The sequence below is a fragment of the Canis lupus genome, chromosome 5 (genome assembly GCF_048164855.1).
Source record: "Canis lupus baileyi chromosome 5, mCanLup2.hap1, whole genome shotgun sequence".
Lineage (NCBI taxonomy): Eukaryota > Metazoa > Chordata > Mammalia > Carnivora > Canidae > Canis > Canis lupus.
This window is the reverse complement of record NC_132842.1, coordinates 6,924,261-6,942,890: the sequence shown is the minus strand read 5'-3', so window position 1 is coordinate 6,942,890 and position 18,630 is coordinate 6,924,261. Positions and strand designations below refer to the sequence as shown.

The following is an 18,630-nucleotide window of genomic DNA, read 5'->3' as shown; positions in this document are numbered from 1 at the left end:
AAATAGTTGTTCAACAGTAATGAAATCTTAAACCAGCTCTCATGAACTGGTTTTAGGATTGCCAGGGGAAGGAATGGTGGACAGCAAAGACCAAGACTGGCAGCCGATAGCATGCCAGAGAAACTTCTAGAACACACACCACTTTTGGACATTAAACTTGGGTCTATCTTCTTTCCTACCCAATTATACTCTGGGTCCAAAGAGTTCTGCTCTCTTGTGTCACTTCTTAGCTCAAAAGATTTCTGAAGATGCATGCTGCAAAATGATGTCTGATTTTGTCTGATTTCTTTTTCCACCCTCAGAGCCAGGCAAGAGGGGCCCTGCATACCACAAACACCAAAACACAAAGACATTTACTTTTTTTCTTTTTCGTCTAATAAGGAAGTTTCTGGAAAATTCTGTAACAGTTTGAGCTAATGAGAATTATGCAACAGGGACATGTGTGCTGAACTGGGCTTTGCTCTCTATCCCCTTGTAGAGTCAGGTTTGTTGTGGGTGGGGGGGATGGGGAGTATGGTGGTGGAGAAAGGCAAGCCTTTTCTTGGGAAACCAGAAAAAGGGGCTGATATTTCTTCAAGTTGGCGACCCTAAATCACTCAAAGCAGGTGTCTCAGAGACCAAGCTCCCCAGATAACCAGATAACTGTGTTCCCTCTTACCTCTCTACTCAGAAGGTATAGTCTTGGTGGCACCTGAATCAGGAGAAAGAGGCCTGTGGGAGAAGAACCTAGCTGTCCCAACTCCCTGAAGAGCTGAAGTGGGTCAGTCTCTTGTGGGTTTTAGGCAGGTTCAGTCACCACCCAGGAGCTGGTCCTGGGCCCAGCTTATGCCCTGCCCTGCCCAACAGACACAGGCTCTGCTCAGGCTTGCAGCCTGCAGGGATGATGAGTACAGCTCCTTTCATCTCCAGCTCAGGTGATCTGGGTAGAAACATGAGCCCAGCCATGGACAAAGTTATAAAACTTCAAAATATTACATATTTAGAAATATGGTATGTGGATCTGCATTTGTAATTTTGCCTTGGGCCCTGTAAATATTAGAAGCAAGGCTGACTTTGAGAACCATTTCTTAAAAAGATTTCATTTATTTATTTATTCATGAAAGACAGAGAGAGAGAGAGAGAGGCAGAGACACAGGCAGAGGGAGAAGCAGGCTCCATGCAGGGAGCCCGATGTGGGACTTGATCCCGGGACTCCAGGATCACGCCCTGGGCCAAAGGCAGGCGCCAAACTGCTGAGCCACCCAGGGATCCCACTTTGAGAATCATTTACTGAACATTTACTAAGTGCCAGGCACTATGCTAAACACATCACTTTTATGAATTCTAACAAAATCCCATGAGGTACCATCCAGCAACCATACTCTTTGGTATTTACCCAACAAGTTGAACATTTATGTCCACACAAAAACTTACACTTGAATGTTTACAGCAGTTTTATTCATAGTTACCAAAACTTGGAAGCAACGGAGATGTCCTTCAGTACGTGAGAGGATAAATAAACTGTGGTACTCCCAGACAATGGAATATCATTTAGTGCTAAGAAAGAAATGAGCTATCAAGCCATGAAAATACATGGAAGATGGTTAAATGCATATTCCTAGCGAAGATGCCAATCTGACAAGGGTATATACTCTATGATTCCAACCATAAAACATTCTGGGAAAGGCAAAACTATGGAGACAGTAAAGATCAGTGGTTTTCAGAGGTTGTGGGGAGGATGCATAAGTGGAACACTTATAAGTGGAACACAGGAGATTTTTAGGGTAGCATAAATACTCTAGGATACCATAATGATGGATATGTGTCATTACACATTTGCCCAAACACATAGTTTTGAGGTGTCAATGTAGGTTCACCAGTTGTAACATATGTAACACTCTGGTGAGGGATGTTGATAGTGGGGGAAGCTGTGGGTGTATGGGGTCGGGGGTACATGGGAACTCTCTGTACTTTCCCCTCAATTTTGATGTGAACCTAAAACTGCTCTAAAAAATTAAGTCCATTTAAAAAAAAATCTTATGAGATAACAAGTACTGTTATCATCCCAATTCAAGTAACTTTGCTAAATAACAGTAACAGGTTCCACAATTGGAAAGTGACAGAGCTGGAAACAGGATAAACCTCTGTCTTGCTCCAAAGCCTCCACTGAACTAATACATTCTAGAATTTTTCTCTAGGGTCTGATCAGAATCTACCTTCATACTATACTTCGTCTCCCCTAGAGGTGTGTGTCATGTTCACATGAATCACCCGTACAGACTGTGATCTTGAGGCCTGAGAATCTGCATTCCTAGTAAGCTCCCAGGTGATGGGGAGGGGACAGGTCCCTAGGCCACCTCTCAGTCATCAAGGTCTATGTTCTACCCTGCCAGCTAAGTCCAGCGCACACCTTGCATTTTATCATCGTGTGTCTTATGGATGCTCCCTCCACCCAGAATGTTTTTATGTCACGTCTCTTCTTGTTAAAATCATAACTTTCCTAGACATATAAAGTAAACATCACCTGATCCTCAACCCACCACCACCATCAGCCAGAATTGATTTCTCCCACCAAGGTCTTTCCTTTGCATTAAGCATCAATTCCTGCAGTTCTTGTTATACTACTATTCCTTGCTCATCACCTATGCATCTGTTCACTTTTGCTATTCTAAAGGCAACTTGGGGATAGAGACTTTAGATCTTTCATCTTTGTACGTTCCTTAACACTGAGCAAGCCTTGGATGCAGAATGGAACATGACGTGTTCCCCTTTTCTGTACAGTGAGGACAATAACACTGTTACTGTTATTGTTTGGATTGTGAGATTTAAGTCAAATGTCATATGTAAAGTGCTTTGCCCAGAGTAGGCCCCTGATAAATATTTATTGAATTGGATTTTCCTTCTCTGTTATCCATAAAAGGGAAGGGGGAGAGTGTGGGAGTGAATTAATGACAAAGCCAGGCCTACCTTAAAGTATCTTAATCATATGAATAACTTTATTCACATGATTTTTTTTCTCTCTATCAAGCTCTACTTCACTTTGTTTTGTTTATTAACTTCCAGTCATTCATGTAACTAAAATTTATCAGTATTTATAGAAGGAACCTGGAGTATTATTTCCTGGTTCACATTTTCTATGGAAATCATTGTCTAAAACTCAACATGGCTTACAGACACAAGGAATAAATGTGTCCTTACATCATGGTAAAGTATAAGGTAATGTAACGATACATTTAATGTACATCTATAATCTAGTGGTATGTCCATATAACTCAAAACAACCAAATTTAAAATTAGGTAATGGTTTTCAGGTAACATGATTGTATAAGAAGAAATAATTATGACCAGACACAATGGTTATCTTAACCAATTACTCACCAGGACACCTTGGAAAACTCACTTGATTTCTCATTTACTCCATCTGAAAAATGGGGATAATACTGCCTGCCTTACTTGCTTCCCAGAATTCATGTCAAGAACAAATAGGTTGCCAATGCTTGCAAATGCTACAAAAAATAGAGCATACTTTTTATGTGCAAAAATGCACTAACAATATCCTCAGCCACAATACAAAGCTAGAGGGAAAAGGCAATTTATATGAAATACAAAGAAAGTAGAATACCAAATGTCAAGCATTTCATTTACTATTACTATATATTAGGTTTATAGTTTTGCGCCAACTTCTCCAGGTATCTAATGAGACATGAGCATTACGTGAGAAGGTTCGAGAGCAGAATGCTTCTAAGGTCACCTTTTATTTTTCAGAATAAGAAAAGATGGTTTATGTGATGTAGGCATGTTGATTGGCAGTGCAGGCTTGCAAATTCCTTCAGTATTAAGTCATGTCTTCAAAACTGGGTGGGGCGCTGAGTTATTAAATTTTTTCTTTGCCTCTGGAGGCCAGGGCTTGGAAGTAGCTGAAGACTACATGTGAACTGAGCTGGGTGGTCTCGGGAAAATTCTGTGTAAACAGCGTTGCTCATCTAAAAGTAGCACAATACCCTGCACATCTGTCTGTCCATATTATACAAACAGAATCTGGACTCCATTAATGTGCCTGAGGAATAAATTATTCTCTAATAAATATTTTTATAATCACAGTGGAAAGGAAGGGTCTAGGACAGCAAAGGAAATGAGACTCTGCTGTACCAATTTGTTGGCGGAAGCCTGGAAGAAGAATGGGAGAAGGGAGTAGACCACAGCTGTGTCTGACTTAAAGTGGGCATGCCTTCTTTAAGATGGGAAAGGTGGGGTTCCATATAGACTAAGGTACAGGAGAGTACCTTATACTATACTTGCCATTGAGGAATGCCAGATCACCCAGGGAAGGTGGCTTTTGCTCTTAGGTCCTACCAGACGATCAAAGAAGAACTCAATGACGCATCCAACTAAGGCTGTAGACCCGACAACCTCTGTGCCCCAAAAGTCAGAATGGCCACATGAGGTGGCCTGACAGAGCCAGCAGCCATGGAACAAGGCACGTGGGCTGTTGCTTATGCATCCACATATTACTAATGCATAAATACCTACTCTTCTCTCTTTACGCTCATCAAGTATTTGTTGTCATTGGCTGATGACACCAGGGCCTTTGTTTTGTAAGAGTAGCAGGAGAAGTTGTCTGAGTCAGAGATGGCAGGAAAGAGAGAAGAGGAAGCTGGAGGCTGATATGACCACTGTTCTCTGTCTGGTTCCTTTGACTGCATTTGAGCCCTGATGTTGGAGGACTGAACTGCTTTCATTAGAGGCTACGATTCTAGGAAGAGTCAAAGGTCTGAAGCAGGGCACATTCACAAATGTTTGGGGGCCCTGCCTCTGTGAAAAATCTAATCCTGCCCTGGTACCCACACTGGCACAGACACAGGCACTCACAACAGGCACCGTTAGCAGTGGCCTCAGTACCAATCCTAAGAAGGGGCTTCTCAGGAAGAAACCCTGAAAGCAGGTACTGGAGCAGGGCCTGGCAGAGTAGGTGGCAGATGGTCTGTAGTAACTGCAGCTGACAGACTGACTTATAGACACATGTAAGGATGCCCTTGTGAACTCAGAAATAACTGAAGAGTAAATTCTTAACTGGGCAGGTGGGAAACGTGTAATCCCAACTCAGTGCACTTTGGCATACTCATACCTGGATCTACTTTTTTAGTTAGTGACTGGTAGTGCTAAAGGTGAAAGCTGCATAGAGAATGATATTTGGGTTTTAGAAACTTCGAATATTTATTTGGTATTTATATAACCTCCCTCTGATTACATCAAATTCATTTGCTGTCAAGTTCACAATGTCCTTCACATAACGGAGTTCATGAAACTGTTTCCTATTATGGCACTTTGGTTTTTTATTTAAAAATTTTAAGGGAGTGATTTTTGTTGTTGTCGTAGTTTTAAAATCTCATTGTATTTTGATAAGTCCCTGTGACTTCTGCTGCTTGCCAAGATGGAATAACAAAGACCAGATTTATCCTCTTTCCTTAAAAAAAAAAAAAAAAAAAAAAAAAAGCAAAATGTGGGCAACAACAGTTTCAAGACACTGGATGTCAGGCAACAAAGAAGAGCAATCTCTGAGATGGGAACAAATGAAGTGGATCCTAGGACTGCCTAGTTAACTGTCTTGGTAGAGTTTTCAGGCCATAGCATAGGGAAGGAGAAATGGTGGGGCCTGGGAGACTGAGTGGAAAGGATGTAGCTGAGCATCCTGGAAGAACCTGACAGCCATTTCTCAGGACAGGATACCAGAGGGAAGGCCTGCAGAAGGAGAATCAGCAGCTCTACAGATACAGATGAAGAATCTACCTGATGCCAAGGAAAGAACCATCTAAATGGATTAGAAGGAACAGTGCCCAACATAAACAGGGCCAGGAATAGTGCCTGTCCCCACCAGAAAGGGAAATCCCACAATTGATGGGGAGTTACGTAGAGTATTCTGGAGGATCTTGCCTCAGTGGTGAAGCATTACTAGCCCTAGCACGAGGTTTGCTCTGGACCCACCTAACAAATCATAAATATATGATTTGAAATGATCTAACTGCTTCCAAGTAACAACTACATCTCAAAATAAGGCTCAAGAATATATAAGGGAATAAAAAAAATTACCCAGCCATAAACAAACGAAAAGATGCTCCTCATTACTAATCATAAGAGAACAGCAAATCAAAACTACAGTGAGATATCACCTCACAACCGTTAGCATGGCTACTATCAAAAAACCAGAAAATAACAAGTGTTGATGAGGATGTAGAGAAACTGGAACCCTTCTACATTCTTAGTGCAAATGTAAAATGGTGCACCCTCCTTAGAAAACAATGTGGTGGTTCCTCAAAAAATTAAAAATAGGATTACCGTGTGAAACAGCAATTCTACTTCTGGGTATATATCCAAAGGAACTGAAAGCAGAATGTTGAAGAGATATTTGCACACTCCAGTTCACTGCAGCATTATTCACAACAGTCAAGAGGTAGAAATAACCCAAATGTCCAACAGTGGATAAACAAAATGTGGTATATGGATATAATGGAACATTATTCAGCCTTAAAAAGAAGAAAACTTTGTCATATGCTGAAACATGGATGAACCTTGAGTTATGCTAAGCAAAGTAAGACAGTCACAAAAAGACAAATACTGGTAGCTTCCACTTATTTGAGGTGACTAAAGTAGTCACAATAATAGAAATAGAAAGTAGAACTGTGGCTGCCAGGGACTTGGGAGAGGAGGAAATGGGTGAGTTGTTCAGTTTCACAGAGTTTCAGCTTTGCAAGATAAAAATTTCTAGAGGTCTCCTGCCAACAAAGTGGAATACTGCACACTTAAAAATTATTAATATGGCAAGTTTTATGTGTTTTTATTTTTTCAAATAATTGTGTTTATTTAAGAAATTCATCACACCATAAGGTACAATTCAAAGTGTTTGACATCTAATGAAAAATTCTTAGGCACAGAAAGAGGCAGGAAAATGAAGAAAATAAAAATCAATTGAAACCAACCAAGAACTGATCCAGATGTTAGAAGATAAGGACATTAAAATAGTTCTTAGAGTTGTATTCTGTATGCTCAAAACCTTAGAGACTTGGAAGATATAAAATTTTTAAAAGACACAAATGGAGCTTCTAAAGATGAAAAGTAAAATATCTAAGATGAAAAATGCATGAGTGTGGTGGGCATAATTCTAAGATGGTGCCAGGACTCCCATCCTCTGGTATACACATCCTTGAGTGTGAAAGAAACCTTGAGTGTGAATATGAAGGAATATCACTCCTACACTTATGTTATCATATATGGCAACAGGAATTTTTCAGATGTGATTAAAATCCCCAATCAGTGCATTTTAGCTAAACAAAAGGGAGATGACCCAGGTAGGTCTGAGAACTCAGAGGAGTCCATCAAAGAAATAGGAAGCTTGCTGGCTTTGGGAAGCAGACACACATTCTGCTGGCTTTGTGAACAGCTGGCTTTGTGAACTGCCACGCTGTGGAGAAAGCCAAGTGGCAGGGAATAGGGGGCAGTCCCCAGTAGGTGAGGACTGCCCACCACTGATAGCCAGAAAGAAAGTGAGACACTTCACTTGCAGCCGTGAGGAAATGAATTCTGGCAGCAACCTGGAGGAGCTTGCAAGGGTGTATTTCCTGAGCTGGCTTTATAAGGATGCATCCAGTTGACAACCTTGGGAGACCCTGAACATCCTGGCACCAGACTCCTGACCCTGACAATGTGGGATCACAAATGTCTGTTGTTTTAATCTGTTAAATTTGTAGTGATTTGTCATGCAGCAATAGAGAACTCATACAGATGACAAGATGAATGGCAGACGAGATACTGTCGGAGAAATGATTAGTGAGCTTGAAAACAGCAATAGAGAGTGCCCCAAATGGAACACATAGACAAAAAACAATTTTTAAAAGGTAAAAAGATCATCAATGAGCTGTGGAGCAACTTTAAGATATGGCCTAAATGACATGTCTGTAGAGCTCTTGAGAATGGGAGGTGGTGAAGAAAATTATTAGAAGAAATAATACCTGAAAATCTCCAGGTTTGACTAAATATATACACCCACAGATCCAAGAAGCTTAACAAAATCCAGGTACAAGTCATATGAAGAAAACGACACCAAAGCATGAAAATAATCATGACAATGTAGCTCTGGTTAGAAACAATTCAAGTGAGAAGATAATGGCACAACACATTTAAAGTACTGAAAAAAGACTGCCAATCTAGACTTCTGTACCCAGCAAAATTATCATTCAAAAACCAGGAATGAGGGGCGCCTGGGGGCGCTGAGTCCATTTAGCATCCGACTCTTGACTCTGGCTCTGGTCATGACCTCAGGGTCATGAGATCGAGCCCTGCAAAGGGCTCTGCTTGCAAAGTTAGTAGAAAGATTTACTGTATACCCTCTACAAAGTTCCTTCTATTGTTAACATATTAGATAGCTGTGGTCTATCTGTCACAACTAAGGAACCAGTATTATTATATTACATTAACTAAACCCTCAAGTTTATTTGGAGATCAGTAATGTCCTTTATCTGTCTCCCATTCAGGATACCACATTATATATAGTCATCATGTCTCTAGCCTACTCTGGCCTTAACTATTTCTCAGAATTTCCTTTTTTTGTGACCTTGACAGTTTTGAGGAGTGCCAGTCAGATGTTTTGTAGAATGTTCCTCAGTTTAGGTTTGTGAGATATTTTTCTCATAGTTAGACTGGATTATGGGTTCCTGACAAGATGATCACAGAGTTGAAATGGCATTTTCATTAAATTATACCAAGGGTACATGCTATCAACATGACTTGTCACTCATGATATTAACCTTGATCACCTGGTCAGGAAATTGTTTGCTAGGTTTCTCCACTACCCAGTGACTCTTTTTTCCTCTGCTTTCTATATTCTGCTAAGTCACTAAGCACAGCCTACACTCAAGGGATGGGGAATTTATCTCCTTCTCTTGGGAAAGGGGTGTCTACATAAATTACATAGAATTTTTGGAGTCCATCTTATTTTTTCAAATATGGATGTGCATAGGTATGAAATGCATCAGGAAAAGTAACTATGTGAATGTACATAAGACTTAGTTTCTTATTATTTACATTCCTTTAAAAGAATTATCTTTAAATGAAAATTTAGAAAGTAATAATATATTGTGGCATTTATAACACATGTATTAGTAAAATACATGATAACAATAGTGTGAAGTCCAGAAGTGTAAAAATGTAAATATATTATTATAAGGTTCTTATAACCATAGATGAAATGGTATATTACAACTTCAAGGTAGACTGTGGTAAGTTAAAGATGTTTCTATAAATGCCGAACAACCACTAAATTAAAAAAGAACTCAGAGTTTGGGCTAGTTAGCAAACAGAGGCGATATATCAGAATCACAAAAAATAATGAAATGAAAAGAAGGCAGAAAATAGTAAATGATGGGGAGAAATAACAAGATGACAGATTTGAACCATATCGATAATCACATTGAATATATATGGTATCCACATCACAAGTAAAAAACAAACGGTATCACATTGGCTACATGCTGCCTTCAAGACACCAGCCTCTGCATATTAAGAAACAAATAGGGTAAAAGTAAAAAGCAAAAAAAGAAAAGAAAAATATATAACATTAGTATTCATTAAGGAAATACAAATTAAAACACGATGAGACACCTCTTTTCCTTTGAATGGGAAAAATTAAAAACTATATCAAGTGTTGGTGAGGAGATGTGAAATGGTACAGCCAATTTGGAAAACAATTGAAAGGTTTTTAGAAAATTAAACATGCATCTACTATAACATCCAGCCATTCACCCCTAATTATTTATTTATTTTATTTTTATTTTTTAAAATTTATTTATTTATTTATTTATTTATTTATTTATTTATTTATTTATGATAGTCACAGAGAGAGAAAGAGAGAGAGAGGCAGAGACATAGGCAGAGGGAGAAGCAGGCTCCCATGCACCGGGAGCCCGATGTGGGATTCGATCCTGGGTCTCTAGGATCGCGCCCTGGGCCAAAGGCAGGCGCCAAACCGCTGCGCCACCCAGGGATCCCCCTAATTATTTATTTAAGTAAAAAAAAAAATCCTATGTCCACACAAAGACCTGTTACAAATATTCATAACAACTGTATTTGTGGTAGTCCCAAACTAGAACCTACCCACATGTCCATCAACAGGTGCCAAGTAGATGGGTTCAAAGAAGGCTGCTGAGCACAGGAGGTGGAATGAATGTGTGTGAATGAATGCCCAGTAAGATGCCTACGCTAATACGCTAAGTTGCTGGGCCCACATGTGCCTGTAAAGATGCTTATTGATTGACCATTTTCAAAGAGGCTTTCACATCAAGTTAAGTTGTTTTTTTTTTTTTTAGGAGAGCTCATTTTTAAAAAAAATCAATACACATATTTAATGAATGTTAAATATTTACCCTCTACTGTAGCCAAAATTCTAGGCATTCACTCCAAGTCTTCTAATCCCATTGCCACCATAGAGACCAAGTCAAACTTCTTTCCAATATGCCTTTTAAATCCACTTCAAGTCACTAGTGTTCTGATTAAGTCACTTCTTAAAACTTCCAGCCTCCTTCTCTTTACTCACCACCATCTCTCTCTTCTGCACATTCACCCCTGACTCTCATCTGCTCAGATTGGCTATGCACTATTATTTTTACCCCCTACAGTCAAAATAAATCCTCTTCTCTTCCCATTTATCTGTTGCTGGGGCCAATAAGTGATGGAGCTGTGTGGTTCCATGCTCATATGCCCTGCAAGCACACCTAATTCAACAATTGAAATTTAAAGATGAATTGTGGGTGCTGTAAGTACACTTCTCCACAAGTAGAAAGGGACTGAGGTATTTCAGGAGGTAGGTGGCAATAAGAGCAAATTCTTCACTAGAAAATTGACATTTCAGGTTTTATTAAAGCATTAGTTATTTCTGGAGCAGTAAAGACCTAAAAGCAAATTTTGCCACCACTGGCTCCATATTAAGGCTGCATTAGTGAATTCTCAAACCTGCCACACAGAACACTGATTTCTGTAATTCCAGTTTTCATATGGCTGAGAGAAAAGGGAAAAGGAGTTTCCAAATTCTCTTAAAACCCTGGGATTTAGCTATCAATAGAAAATAAAATCCACCTAAACTCTGATCATTACAGCATCTGTCTTTGTAATGACAAGTCTGGCTACCAGGAACATGGAAATAGCACATCCCATATGACATAATATTACATATTTGAGAAAGAAACCTCACATAAAAATCAACCACAACTTTCAAAAATACAATACAGTATTCTTATTAACTATAGTCACCATGTTGTACATTGCATCATGTTAAGAGAGTAGATCTTAAAGGTTCTCATTACAAGAAAACAAATTTGTAACTATTTGTGCTGATGAGGCTAACTAGACTTATTGCGGCAATCATAAAAACAAAAAAATTTAGACGCAATTCAAGAGAGTATCCAAACAACAACAAAGTTTTAAAGTCTTTATTTATTTATTTGAAAAGACAGAGAGAGGGGGTGGGGGTAGGGGAGAACAGAGGGAGAGAATCTTTAAGCAGACTCCCTGCTGAATATGGAGGCCCATGCCGGGCTTCATCATCTTATGGCCCTGAAATCATGATCTGAGCTAAAACCAAGAATCAGATGCTTATGCAATTGAGTCACCCAGGAGCACCTAAAAAAAGTTCTTAAAGAGAAGAGCCCATGTTTCAATAATCAGATTACCATTTTAATAAAGTTTTGGAAATACTTATTTTTTATAACTAGAAGAATATATTTCATTAACTTACAATATTAATAGCCAACCTTATTGTGATAGATACTGTGTTGGGTTTTACCTACTTTATTTCATTTTCTAGATGAGAAAATGGCATCTTAATTAAACAGCTGTTCCAAACCCACTCAGTAGTTGGTGGGGCCAGACAGAAACCCAGGCCTGCTCATAGCAAAGTCCTCACATTTGACCATTATGTTGAACTTCAGGGAAATGATGCAGTATCAACTTGGCAATGTTAATGGCAGTGGTGCTCAAAAACAAGGGCCTGACGATTCCTACTTATCATGTCTATTAATAATGTGATAGATTCAAGACAGAAGGAAGTGCAGAAACTGCTTGTCTCCTGATAATGTCATTGTGGCCCGCAAAGGAAGTATTAAAATAGGGCTGCTCTGCTGGCTCTTTGGCTATTGGAACCACCGCTTAAGCTGTGAGTCATGCTCTTGGACCTCTGCCTCTGTGGACGCTGACTGCTCGATCTTCACTTAGAAACTCTCCTGGAGAGGAGGCAAGGTGGGTGTTGCTCTATCACGGCCTTGTGTAGTCATGGGAGTGTAGTGGTTTCTTTCCCATGTTATGCAGTTCAGAGTTCTGTGAAAGCACAGTGGAGCGAATGTAGACATGTAGATGAGGCAAAGGGGCCGACACCCACATCCCACTCTACTTAGCCCAAAGAATACAGTAGCTCCACTTTTGAGGTTTTATGGCAGATATCACTTAAAACATTTCAGTGCTGAAAACACATTTGAAAACCACCAGCCTACTGGGAAACAACATAGCATGGTGGTAAAGATCATGGCTTTGGAGCTTGACAATGTGGGTTCAAGTCCAGGTTCTACCATTCCTGGACCATGTGCTCACAGAGCAACTTAATCCACCCCATCTGAACCCCAAATACATCCTGGCTTAGAATAGGCATCAGGAAATGGTCGTTATTAACACTACCATCTGTCCCATTAGAGGATGACGAACTAGAGGGGAATCAGGTTAAAATCCAGAAAGAGAAGAAAAAATGCCTAATGCTTTTCTTTATAAAAGAAAAACTTGGGGCCTGGCTCCCCAGACAGGCCCGCCTGTGCTATATCTTCTAATTGTAAAACTGAATACCACTGTAGAGAATACTCAATCCCTTTCCTGTTATAAATGTGAAAACTGAGATCCAGGGAAGTTGTGATTTGTACCAAGGTTAAATTAAAAACCTATAGCCTATAAGCCATTCTGTTTCTATCTCCAGATAGGTTTTTTTTCTTCCTTCTGGAAATCTCTAAATTTTCTTACTCAAATAAATAAAGTAGTTTTCTATACATGGAGGGGCGGGGGTTGGTGCTCATGTGACATTAGGGAAAAGGTATAACACTGGACAAAAAGGGAAAGAAAAACCTTAAAACGTAGGAGAAATAGAGTTGGGACTGCTTCCCCACCATATATATATATTTAAATATCATTATTATTGATATAATAGGTTAAGGTAAGATTGCATTAAGGCATATTGATTTTCACTTTTAAATCAGTCTGTGTTTTTCATAGATATGTATTTATATATATATAAATGTAAATGGATTAAAAATTAAAATCAATATATTTTTAAAATATTTTATTTATTGGGGCACCTGGGTGGCTTAGTGGGTGGGCATCTACCTTTGGCTCAGGTCGTGATCCCAGGGTCCTGGTATAGAGTTACACATCAGGCTCCCTGCAGGGGAGCCTGCTTCTCCCTCTGCCTACGTTTCGGCCTCTCTCTCTCTCTCTGTGTTTCTCATGAATAAATACATTCAAAAGATTTTATTTATTCATTTGAGAGAGAGTAAGAGGAAGGGCAGAGGCAGAGGGAGAAGCAGATTCCCCACTGAACAGCAGGCTTGAAGTGGGGCTCAATCCTAGGGTCCTGGGATGATGACCTGAGCCAAAGGCAGATGCTTAACTGACTGAGCCACCTAGATGCCCTAAAATCAATATGCTTTAATGAAATCTTTTGATATATTAGGATAGATCCAACTATATTAATTTTTTTCACATAATAATTTTCAGACCACTGGATACTAGATCAACATATACTTAATCAAAAAATAAAGTGAAAATAGTTCCCTCCTTTCTTTCTTTTATTGCATGGACAGTGAAAATCTCAAGCATCGGCTAACTCTTTGGCCCTATCACACTCATGCCATGTATGCACAAAAGGGGCTTTTGGTCCTGGACAAGAGCAGCAGAGAAGTCAACAGTGTGTGCTCTAAAGGATGCTTCCCCTAGTTTTTAATTATGAGACATGGCCTGTCTTCACTTGGGGACTCTTCTTGAGAATCCCAGAGTTCACAAGTTCAACTTCTGATAATATAATGCTAGTTTTAGCCTGCTGCTAATGGAAGGGAGTGCAAATGCACCCTATTTGGAATCACTGCAAAGGAAAAGAGAAAGTGTGTCATTCAGTCCTTTGTGAGAGCACTGGGCGGTCAAATATTGCAAATGCTTTGGAAAAGGATGACGTGGAAGAGTCCTGAAAAGTGCCTCTGTGAAATCCAAGGTCATTCCAGCTCCATAGCAAAAGAACAAACTATTGTGAGTGCATTAAAAAAAATTTGAGAGCAATATGAGCCAAAGAAAGTCTCCTCCTTAGGGTCAGTTTCTCTGCCAGTAAAAGGGCTTTCCCATCCCCCTCAATCACTAAGTCTAAATGTAACAAAACCCAACAAAATAAAGCAAAAGTGCTCCTGCTACCTGCAATCATCTCTTAGGCTGCTTACTTGATGGTTTCTCTTCTCCTGCTCTCAGCATGAAGAGTGTTGTTGGTATTTTGGATCAAAATTAGGCAACGTGATATTTTGACAAAACCCTCTGATGGCAGGAAACTCTGTTAGCATTTTGATAGAGTGAGTCAGGCAGCGGCCAAGCCTTAGTACAGTGATAGGAGCGCCACCAGCATGATGCTTTAAAATGTAACAGAAATCCAGGACTTCTTTATAGAATGACCTGCTTTTCCCAAGAAGTGCAAACTGAAAAAACAATGAGTTAGTGCTTTTTGCTATAAAAATTGAGAAACATATTAAAGAAACAGAATGATCATATCCCAAGGTGGTGACAGCTGAAAAAAACACACACTTGCATAGACGCTTTTGGAAATACACATTAAATACAAATGTTTGTGACGGAAATCTGGTGCTAATGTATCAAAAGCTTTCAGAGAAATGTATAGAGAACAAACTGGTGGTTGCCAGAGATGAGGTGGCTGGGGGAATGGGTGAAATAGATGAAGGAGATTAAGAGGACACTTATGGCGATGAGCACTGAGTAATGTACAGAATTATTGAATCATTATACTCTATACTCTAACTATACTTGAATTACAAAAAAGCTTTTAGGAAGATCTGGTGACAACATATCAACATATCAAAAGCTTTCAAAGTATACCCTAATGAGACAATCCAAGACATATAAAGCATTTTATGAATAAGGAGGTTTATCACACCTTATTTATGGTGCAGTAAATTTTAAGGATCTAAATCCAGTAAGAGAGGATTACTTGAAAACTGTGAATATATTCAGATGGTGGGATTCTTCCTTGCATTAAAAGTGATATTATAGGGGCACCTGGGTGGCTCAGTGGTTCAGCATCTGACTTTGGCTCAGGTCATGATCCTGGGGTCCTGGGATCAAGTCCTGCATCCTCCCCTGAGGGGAGCCTGCTTCTCCCTCTGCCTGTGTCTCTGCTTCTCTCTCTCTCTCTCTCTCTCTCATGAATAAATAAAATCTTTTAAAAATTTTTATAAAAATTTTTAAAAGTACTCAGGATTTTCTCAACTACAAATGATGGGTACCCCAACTGAACTAATTTAAACAGGAAGATGATTAATTGAAAGGAAGCGCTGAACAACCAAATTTAGGAAGGTAGGACACGGGGCAGTTTGAAGAATGGTGAGACTCTAGAACCAGGGACTCAGAGGGCCTTAGGACTCTCCCTTTCTCTGTCCTCTGCTTCCACTCTTTCTCTAGCCTGACATCTTAACAACCTCTTCACCCAAGAGAAAAGGATTTTTCCTTCTAAACTGAACTGTGAAAAATTCCATATAAGACTTAACTGGTCTGGCTTGGATCACGTGTCGGTCCCTTGGACCAATCATTATGGCCAAGTATACCTGAGATGCAGGGATTAGCCTGCTTTGTGTCAGATATCTACCCTTAGGTCAACAGATGTGATCAAGGGGGCAACCTGGACCCTCTATGAGAGTAGTGAAGTGGATGGAATTGCATAATCAGGGCCACGGATGTAATTGCCAGAGGCTGGGGAGCCACACTAATTTGTCTCCCACAACTTCAGTTGATAATATATGATAATCACATTGATAATATGATTTGTCAGTGCTTTCCACAGTAGTTTGTCCTGATCTTTTTGGGAGGTTAAAGAGTATCTTTGTCTTACTTTTTTTTTTTTTTTTTTTTTTAAGAAAAGGGATTCCTTTGTGACTGTGTGGTTGGGAAGTGCTCTGGGATAAAGGGCATCGGGTAAGGGTTGCACTGTTGGAGCTGTGCATAACTATGCCCAGCTACATTGTTTGAGTGGGATCGGATAGATGAGCTGCCATCACTGACAAAAGACTTCATATCTGCCACAGAACTTAGTGGGTAAGAAGTGGTCATGGGAAACAGCCATTTATCTGTTACATAGAAATCCAGTACAGTATTTCTAAAACGTGCTGATTTCTGACTAACCAGAAATGAACTCTATTATGCTATCATTAGAGATGCCATATGTGAACCATATACTTGAGAGAGAGAAAGAGAAAGAGAAATACACGAGAGCCTTTAAAAATCCAGTATCTCAAGACAATGGAGACAGATGACTATGACAAATGATGCTTATTTTAAACATGTTCCCACAGCAGTGAAATTCTCTAATTCTGCTTGAGAATAACCAACAATGTTGTGGGGAGTATTCTGAATTAGACAGCAAGGTTGCTTTGATGGATTTTCTTTAGTACACAGATGTAGTTATCTGTGGACCCCCTAAAGGGATTTAGGAAGCAAGCAAAGATGGATTGAAAATGAACTCACAAACTTTTTTTTAATGGAGAAAGTAGTAAATGTGTAGAGACTGCTAGCTGGTGAAGGTTTGAATATTAATCAAAAGGAACTTTAGTTGTTGCTTATTGTCCATTACTAGGCATAATTCTAGAGCTCACCCAATTGACTGATGCAACCTAGTTCTCCCTTACGAAAACCACAAATTAATTTAATATCATTTATCATACCGCTAAATTGAGAGAACTTAAATATTTGCCTCTTTAGAGTTTCTTTCCAAATATAAACTCTTGTGAACATCTAAACCAGTGCTGAGGAGATGTGAAAAACAGAACACGGCAGGGGTATTGGTCCACAGACCCTTCAAACACTGGTAGTTCACGCACTATTTCATGCCAAGGCTCAAAGAGGAATAGAAACCAAAAAGCCAGAAACTCTGAGGCCTTGGTTCTATAGCTGAATTTTTATAAAACCTTATGTAACTTGGTATTTTTGCAACTGAATTTTTCCCATCGACTTCTGTTGCACTAGAGAAGTTGCCCTCTTACCCTGGCCATTTAACAGAAAGGCAATACCTCAGAACCTTCCAGAATCTTGAATGGACATAGAGAAGAATGTGCTAACCAATTTGTGAAACAGAAATCGAGTGAAAAAAAAAAAAAAAACATGCTCTTTGGGATACATAGCTTCTGAGTCTTTTAAATATTCTCATCAGATCCATTCATTGGATTAAAAAAAATATCAACTGTTTCTCCCGCAAATCCAATCAACATATCTAGATAACATCACTTGTGAGCCGGGTGAGTTTGGATTCTAGTTGCTAAATTTCATGCATGTTTATTTGCAGAATTAAAAAACACTAACCCTTACTAGGGTAAGTGCTGTTTATGAAGACTCCATATAAACATTTTATATAAATAAAATCTATGCATAAAGGCTATATTTAAAAAAGGAAATACCCTGCTTCCTGTGCATGTCCTTAAGAAAGGAGATTATTTCATGACCACCTGTCACTGATTGGTGTTTGAAATTATAATTTGAAATCTTTGGTCTGAAAGTTGAACCAACTATCAAACTACAAAGTAGTTAAACCCTGGAAATCGTATTTTAGCATCAGAAATGTGTCTAGGTTTCCAATGTGTTTCAGAATCATATGCCTCAGACACCATAACATAATTTAATAGACAACTGTATCTAGGTTCCTTTATTTACACATAGTTGATCCCAAGGCCACCATGAAAATCCCTCAGTAGTCAGGCTTTCATTTATTGAATGGCAGAACAGGGTAACATCAGTCAGTAAGAAAAAAGGAACCTGCAATTGTGTGAGAAAGAAACTAACTGGATGCTTCCTTGTCAGCATCAAGTCAGCAATTAGAAGGGTAAGAGAAACCAGCTTTTAAAGAGAAATGACAATCATGGCCTCACCTCACTGATACATGCTAAAATGTGTTTTTAAAAAGGCTAAAACAAAATTTCCAATTTTCCAATGTTTTACTGGTCACACTTAAGTTTTATTTCTGTAAGACTTCTGTACTGAATCACTCAGAGATGGTCTAAAGATGTGGTGACTTGTCACAGGTATCCATCTACAAGGGTCCAAGGGTCCAAGCCCTGGAGTCTTCCCCATGACTATCCCTGCAATCCTTGCACCATCTATCCACAGAGAAGTGTTAGGTAGGCGAAATCTGCACAGCTGGGGTTGCTTTGGAGGCGAAAACTGCTTCAGCAAAGTGGGCGAGAGAAGAAAGCTGATGCTTTGGAGCAACGGACAGATTACTCATCAAAGCTGCCTGTTTAGCTGGATGGCAGAGCGATGGACCGCCTAGGATTTTTTTTTTTTTTAATCTTTAAAATGTGCTTTTGCCTGGCAATA

General features: G+C 39.4%; 1 protein-coding gene and 1 long non-coding RNA gene across 4 annotated transcripts in view; one reads left to right on the top strand and one right to left on the bottom strand.

The window, feature by feature from the left end:
- PRTFDC1 (phosphoribosyl transferase domain containing 1) overlaps positions 1-18,630 on the bottom strand; it is a 92,963-nt gene that overhangs the window by 26,508 nt on the left and 47,825 nt on the right. The window lies entirely within an intron of this gene.
- LOC140633183 (uncharacterized) overlaps positions 12,106-18,630 on the top strand; it is an 82,415-nt gene continuing 75,890 nt past the window's right edge. Inside the window, exon 1 of the long non-coding RNA XR_012030803.1 lies at positions 12,106-12,258. This is a non-coding gene — a long non-coding RNA (uncharacterized lncRNA). The remainder of the gene's footprint in view (positions 12,259-18,630) is intronic.